This window comes from Ceratotherium simum, chromosome 21 (assembly GCF_057802395.1).
Source record: "Ceratotherium simum simum isolate JZ-2026a chromosome 21, ASM5780239v1, whole genome shotgun sequence".
Classification (NCBI taxonomy): Eukaryota; Metazoa; Chordata; class Mammalia; order Perissodactyla; family Rhinocerotidae; genus Ceratotherium; species Ceratotherium simum.
The window spans coordinates 44,456,620-44,465,092 of NC_141920.1; positions in this window are offsets into that span (position 1 = coordinate 44,456,620).

Consider the following 8,473-nt stretch of genomic DNA (forward strand, 5'->3'; position numbering starts at 1 on the left):
CCCCTGCGGAGAGCTGAACTGGCACTTCCCAGCCTCGTCCTTCAAGGACCCCAACAGAGAGGGGGGGACCTCTCATGTCCTTTAAGGTTTAGGTTTATTAAATTACAAGGAGGTTGTATTCTACTCTTTAGGTATATCTATTTTAATGTTAAAATAATGGATTTTTTCACCCCAGAGCTGTAGGTAGAGTTGACACTCTAGGAAGATGGACACTCTGAGCCTCTGCACATACAAGCCCTCGGGTTTGTCATCCACAGTCTCATTCTTTTCCTCAGCAACAAATACTCCAGGGGTTCAAGACAGACTTATCTTCACTTTGAATGACACCTTATAATTCATGTCATTTTGAGAGAGAATTTTGAGATGAAGATGAGTGGCAGTTGAAAGCAAACATACTACTAGTATGTTCACACTTGGCTAAAATGTCTCATATTCCAGTTAAACTGCATATAGCTAAAAGCTAAATTAAATAAAAAGATATATCCAACAAAAGGCATTAGGCTCCAAGTGAGGTGAAAAGCAAAGGCCTGATCTTGGAAAAACAAGAATTGTTGGCAACTTGGGCCTGTGGGGCTTGAGCCGTAGGCAGTGGCCTCGTGTCCCTCAGCAGCTGCTTGCAACTGAGCAGCAGAACAGCACTCGGCGTTTCCAGAGCCAACGCTAGGTTGGGTCATGTGGGAACAGGAGAGTCCACAGGCATTGAGCGGACACGTACTAGGTGCTAAAAACAGGAAAGTACTGGCAGCTTCCATTTCCGGGCTCTTAATTCTCCCAACGACACCTTGAGGTGGTGCTATAATTGTCTCTATTTTATGGAAGAGAAAACTGAGTCTTGAGAGCTTGAGTAACTGTGTGCCCAGAGTGCACAGATAGAAAGCAGAGGACAGTCCGGGCTGGAACTGCCTCTGCGCCAGCCCCTCCTGTCTGCAGAGATGTGTGAAACGGAGGAGGAACTGTCCCGAGGCCAAAGGGTCCGTGGGTCCTGAATGGCGACCTGTGATTCGGAGCCAAGCTATTCACTTCCCACACGCTCCGCTGCTTTGACCTCTAACCTTCTGTGTGTGTGGACATTTCTTTGCTCGTCTCCCAGGTCAGGGAGAATAACCTGAGGTGGTTGTGTGCAAAGGCAAGTGTATGTGAGTGTGAATATTTTTCTGGGGAGGGTTCATCAGATGTTCAAGGGGGTGTGTGAGCCAAAAAGTAGTAACAAGCCCTATTCAGACTGGAGGGAGGAACTTTCTAGAGCCAGCTGGGTGATTGGGACAAAGGTTCAAAAGGAATGACTCACCAAACAAAGGTTAAAATGTTCTATTTTTAATTTTGACAATTTCAGGCTTGACAGAAAAGTTACAGAAGAGTACAAAGAATTCCCAGGTACCTTTCATCCTAGTACCCTAAATATTAATATTTGCCTCTCTCCTTACACGCGCTTGTGTGTACGTGCACACACACACTTTTTTCTGAACCATTTAAAAGTAAGTTGCAGATATCACGCCCCTTTTAATATTTTGGTGTAAATTTCTAAAAGCAAGGTATGTTCTTACCTAACCTCAGTACAGTGACCAAAATCTGGGAGGTTCACATTGATACCATGCTGTTATCTAATTCACAACCTAATTCAGATTTCAATGATCTCCTAATACTGCCCTTGATAGCAAAAGAAAATCAAGATCAGGTGTTGCATTCAGTTGTCATGCTTCTTTAGTCCCCTACAGTCAGGAACTGCTCTGAGTCTTTGTTAATGTAGACGTTTTTGAAGAGTGTTGGCTACTTGGTGTGCAGCGTGTCCCTGAACTTGGGGATATCTGCTGTTTCCTCCTGTGCAGAGTTCTGTTAGGCACTTTGGCAGGAATACCCTGGATATGATGCTGAGTTCCTCTCTGCACATCACTTAGAAAGCACGTGCTGTTTATTAGTCCCATTTCCCATTTCAAAGTTAACTTTGAAACTCTGCAAATGAGTATTTTGTGGGGAGATTCACTGAGATGATGTAAATATCTTGTTGCTCCTCATCTTCCCACCACTGGTTTTAGCATCCCAACGATGGCGAGTTAGCCTTCTAGATTCTCATCTTCCTGAGGAAGCAGCTTTTAGAGCTGGGTCAGCAATGCCCAGTTCTTTGTGCTGCAGTTCACTGAGCACTGAGCTTTAATGAAAGCCCGAGGACATCAAGTAGGCTGTCTGCATCTGTCACCCTTCAGTAGAATTCTGACAAGTGCTCCTGCATTCCCACCACAGCTATAGGAGCGACCCAGCAGAGTGTCATGGGAAGGTGGAAGTACTTCAGCCTGGGGCGTTGCTCAGTGTGTGTTACAGGTTGTGCAACTCAACATTTACCAGAACTTTCTGATGATAAAGAGAATAAAGGATGTCTTGGTTACCTATTACTACATAAGAAACCACCACAAAATCTAGTGGCTCAAAACCATAGCAGTTTATTTTCTCTTGGGATTCTGAGAGTTTTCTGGATGGTTCTCTCCATTTGGTGCTGGCTGGGGCACTGGGGCAGCTGCCATCATCTGGGAGCTCAGCTGGGGCTGCTGGCCAGGGGTCTCAGTTCTCTTCCAGGTGGGCCTCTCCACGTGGCTGCTTGGACTGCCTCATGGCATGGTGGCTGGGTTCCAAGAAGGAGCATTCTTCCAGCAGTCCAGGAGGACACACCCCAGTTGCAGGTGCTCATCAAGCCTCTGCTTGCAGCATGCTTACTACTGACCCATTGGCCAGAGCCAGTCACAGGGCCAAGCCCCTAGTCCACGTGGCAGGACTTCCCAAGGGACAGATAGCAGGATATGTGGTTCATGAGTTCATGGTTCATGGTTCATACTTTTCACCGAAGTATAGCGCCATTATAGAAAAAGCATCTGAAGTTCTAACACCTAGTTGGCAGCTGCCCAGCTTGGAATAGTTCCCCTTTGGGGCATCTGGGCAGGCCATAGCTAGCGAATACCTCCTCCATGCTAGGAATTATAGTGAGGGTGCTGCAGTGCAGGAACTCTGGCGAGGCCATGGTTTTTGTTTTTGTTTGTGAGCCAGTCTAGAGAGGAATGGAATAGGAAAAGGTGAGACAGTCACAGACAGAATTGAGGTGAGGGCCCTCTCCCTGATGCCTGGCTGCAGTTCCTCCTCAGGATGTGGAAAGACCTCCCCTTTTACCCATCACATTCTTATAGTAAATTACCCCTTCCCCCTATTACAGTTTTACTGAGGTGTAATTTACATACTATAAAATTCGCCCATTTTAAGTGCACAATTCAGTGGTTTTTAGTAGATTTATAGAGTTGTGCAATTATCACCCAATTCACTTTTAGAATATAGGGCAAAAAAGATCCCTGGCACTCATTTGCAGTCAATCCCCACCCCTACCCCGAGCCCCAGCCCACCACTAATCTGTTTTCTGTCTCTATAGATTTGCTTTTTCTAGACATTACGTATCAAATGACCGTTTTTTGTTTTACCTCAAGTTGGCTTCTGTTACCGCTACCAAAGAGGTTTCTCTAACCCAGCAGAGCCAATCACTTGAGATATTTTGGTATAAATCATCCAAGGCTTTTGTTTTATGCACATGCACACGCCCTTGCATATACTAGTAATTTTTAAAATGAACTTCGATCATAGTATATATCACGATCTATAAGATATACAATTTTTTCCTATTTTTTCTTTTTTTTTTTTGTTAGGAAGATCAGCCCTGAGCTAACATCCATGCCAATCTTCCTCTTTTTGCTGAGGAAGACTGGCCCCGAGCTAACATCTATTGCCAATCCTCCTCCTTTTTCTCCCCAAAGCCCCAGTGGATAGTTGTATGTCGTAGTTGCACACCCTTCTAGTTGCTGTATGTGGGACGCGGCCTCAGCATGGCCGGAGAAGCGGTGAGTCGGTGCGCGCCCGGGATCCGAACCCTGGCCGCCAGTAGCGGAGCGTGCGTACTTAACCACTAAGCCACAGGGCCGGCCCCTCCTATTTTTTTCTTTAAGTAATCACAAACAGCATTCCAAATTATCAAATGTTGTTTTTAAAACATCATGTATGGTAGAACTGATTTTGTTATAAGAGTGTAGCATAATTTAACAAATATCCCTTGTTTCCAATTTTTGTATTGTAAACAACACTGCACTGAACATTCTTGAATATAAATCTGGATGCATGTCCATGACTGTTTCCTTAGAATACATTCCTAGAAGTGGAATTGCTGGATTAAAGGAGATACCGTGTCCTGAAGTGCAATCAATGGTAATCATAGTAATGCCTAATGTTTACTGAGTGTTTCTGATGTGCAAGCACCATTCTAAGAGCCGTAAACAACTCAGAAACTCATTTAAGTCTCACAACAGCTCAGTGAGGTAGGCACTATTATGATTTTTATTTTCCCCAGTGAAAAAAACTGAGGCACAGAGAAGGTAGTAACTTGCCCAAAATCTCACAGCTGGTGACTGGCAGAGCCTGGCAGTCTGGCTCCAGAACCTTTACTTTTAACCCCCCAAATTTTTTTAAATTTATAACTCAACCCATTGTATTATATCTACAAGTCCTACTTTTGTTACTGTTGAATAGACAACTTGTGAGGTTCAGGAAGGAATTGGAGAGCCAAGTTGGAGAACCTACACTTCTCATTTCCAAAACTTACTACAAAGCTGCAGGGGTCAGACAGTGTGGTGATAGCATATGGACAAATAACACTGAACAGTGGGATAGAATTGAGAGCCTAGGAATACACCCTTACATTTATGAGCAACTGATCAATGAGAAAGGAATGGTCTTTTTTAGTAAATGGTGCTGGGCAAACTGGATATTCACATGCAAAAAAGTAAATTTGTACCCCTACCTCACACCATACAGAAATTAACTCAAAATGTATCACAGACCTAAATGTAAAGACGAAAACTATAAAACTCCTGGAAGAAAACATAGAAGTAAATCTTCATGATCTTGGGCTAGGCAATGGTTTCTTAGATACAACACCAAAAGCACAAGCGATAAAAGAAAAAATTGACGAACTGGATTTAACCAAAATTAAAAACATTCACACTTCAAAAGACACCATCTCTAAAGTGAAAAGGCAACCCACAGACTGGGAGAAAATATTTGAAAATCATCTATCTGATAAGGTACTTATATGCAGACTATACAAAGACCTCTTACGACTCGACAATAAAAAGATAAACAACTGCCCATATGAGTTCACTGGTGACTTCTACAAAACATTTAAGGAAGAAATGACACCAATTTTCTACAATATCTTCCAGAAGATAGAAGCAGAAGAAATACTTCCTGACTCTTCTGTGAGGCCAGCATTACTCTAACAATAAAACCAAAGACTTTACAAGAAAAGAAAACTACAGGCCAATATCTCTCATGAATATAGATGCAAAAGTCCTCAAAAAAAAATCAACAAAAAATATACTAGACTGATTCAACATGAGAAAATCAATTAATTTAATCCATCACATCAACAAGCTAAAGAAGAAAAATCACATGATACAGAAAAAGCATTTGACAAAATCCAATACCCCTTCATGATAAAAACTCTCAGCAAGATAGGAATAGAGGGGAACTTCCTCAACTTGATAAAGAACTTCTACAAGAAACCTACACCTGAACATCATACTTAATGGTGAGAAACTAGAAGCTTTCCAGCTAAGATCAGGAACAAGGAAAGGATGCCCTCTCTTACTACTCCTTTCAACATTGTACCCAAAGTCCTACCTAATGCAATAATCAAGAAAATGAAATAAAAGGTATACACATTGGGAAGGAAGACATAACACTATCTTTATTTATAGATGACATGATTTTCTATGTAGAAAATCTGTAAGAATTGACAAAAATATAGGAACAAATAAATGAATAGCAAGATTGTAGTATACAAGGTTAGTATACACAAAAGTCAGTCACTTTTCTATATGCCAGCAATGAACCAGTGGAATTTGAAATTAAAAAACAGGGGCCGGCCAGGTGGTGCAAGTGGTTAAGTGCACGCGCTCCGCTGCAGCGGCCCGGGGTCCGCCGGTTCAGATCCCGGGCGTGCACTGACGCGCTGCTTGTCAAGCCATGCTGTGGCAGTGTCCCATATAAAGTGGAGGAAGATGAGCGTGGATGTTAGCCCAGGGCCAGTCTTCCTCAGCGAAACGAGGAGAATTGGCAGATGTTAGCTCAGGGCTGATCTTCCTCACCAAAAAAAAAAAAAAACACAAAACACAATACCATTTACATTAGCACCCCCAAAAATGAAATATTTAGGTATAAATCTAGCAAAATATGTATAAAATCCATATGAGGGAAACTACAAAGTTGAAAGAAATCAAAGAAGAACTAAATAAATGGAGAGATATTCCATGCTTGTGAATAGGAAAACTTAATATTGTCAAGGTGTCATTTCTTCCCAACTTCATCTATAGATTCAGTGCGATTTCAACCAAAATCCCAGGAAGTTATTTTTTTGGATATTGACAAACTGATTCTAAAGTTTATATGGGGAGCCAAAAGGCCCAGAATAGCCAACACAATATTGAAGGAAAAGAACCAAGTTGGAGGACTGACACTACGTGATTTCAAGATGTCCTATAAAGCTAGAGTAATCAAGACACTGTGGTGTTGGTGAAAGAAGAGACAAATCAATGGAACAGAATAGAGAGCCCAGAAATAGACCCATATAAATTTAGCCAACTGATCTTTGACAAAGGAGCAAAGGCAATACAGATAGAAAACAGTGTTTTCAACAAATAGTGATGGAACAGCTACATATCTACATGCAAAAAATGAATCTAGACACAGACCTTAGACCTTTCACAAAAATTAACTCGAAATGGATCATAGACCTAACTGTAAAATGCAAAACTATAAAACTCTAGAAGATAACATAGGAGAAAATCTAGATGACCTTGGATATGGTGATGACTTTTTAGATATAACACCAAAGGCACGATCCCTGAAAGAAAGCTTTGATAAGCTGGACTTCATTAAAATTAAAAACTTCTGCTCAATGAAAGACAATATTAAGAGAATTAGAAGAGAAGCCACAAACTGGGAGAAAATCTTTGCAAAGTGCACATCTGATAAAGGACTGTTATCCAAAACGTACGGAGAACTTGTAAAATTCAACAATAAGAAAATGAACAACCTGATTTATAAATGGACAAAAGACCTGAGCAGACACCTCACCAAAGAAGATATATATAGAGAAAATAAGTATATGAAAAGATGCTCCACGTAATATGTTATTAAGGGAACTGCAAATTAAAACAACAATGACTACCACTACAGACCTATTCGAAAGGCTCATGTCCAGAACAATGACACCACCAAATGCTGGTGAGGATGTGGGGCAACAGGAACTCTCGTTCACTGCTGGTGGCAGTGCAAAATGGTATAACCAGACAGTTTGGCAGTTTCTTACAAAACTAGACATACTCTTACCATATGATCCAGCAATCGTGCTCCTTCATATTTACCCAAATGAGGTGAAAATTGTCCACACAAAAACCTGCACAGGAACACTCAGGACTTGTTTCTGAGCCCTGGGAGAAAGGGCTGTATGGTAAAACTGATCGTCTATTCTCTGTCTCTGGGGGCCCTTTGCTCTGGCTGCTCAGCTTGATTCCCTCTCACCTGCTCCCATTAGTCCACGAAGGCCTGGTCTCGCCAGACCGGCCCTCCCAGGAACCTGGCTTCCTTCTCCGGGCTCCCTCCCGTCAGCAAAAGTGGATTGCTCTTTCTACCCACCCAAACGGGCCCCCATGTCGAACCTTGTGGAAATTGCTGTTTTTTCTCCTAGTTCTCAGGTCATTTGAATCACAGAGGTGTGTGGTGTGGCTGTAACAATCTTGGCCTCTGGACTGTTTAGGTTTGACTCCTGCACCTGCCACTTGCTGGCTGTGGCTTAGTTTCCCTATTTGCTAAAAACATGTCATTTGTTGTGATAGAATGTGAAGTACCCGGCATGCTGCCTGGTAGCTGGCGGGCATGTAATAATGGTGGCTACCCTCAGGGGAGTGGAGGAAACTAATTAAAATTGGGATGGAACTGGGTGACTCTCAGCATTGGCCACACAGAACCTGGGTGTCTGAGTCCCGTCCTCGGAGAATTTGATGTCCTTGGTCTGAGGTGTGGCCCAGGCACAGGGATTTTTAAAAGCTTCCCAGCTCAAGTGATAATAATGGATGGCCAAGGTCAAGACTCACAGGCTGGAGGGAGTAATCAAGGATGAAGTCTATGCACTTTATCCACACCCATTTCCACCCCCATCTCGGGTATGAGGTTCCTCATCCCACTTCCTGAAGTGGATTCCTTCTCCGAGCCTGAAGGCCTGCTGAGCTTTTGGTAACTGACCTATTCTGAATGAAGCAGGAGCAGGATGCACTTTCTCTCCTCTAGGCAGAAGCTGACTCAGTGTTTATTTCATTTTATTCCCACACCCACTTTTGTTTCGTATCATATTGATGTTCTTTTCCTCCCTGCACTTCTGTAGACAGAAAAC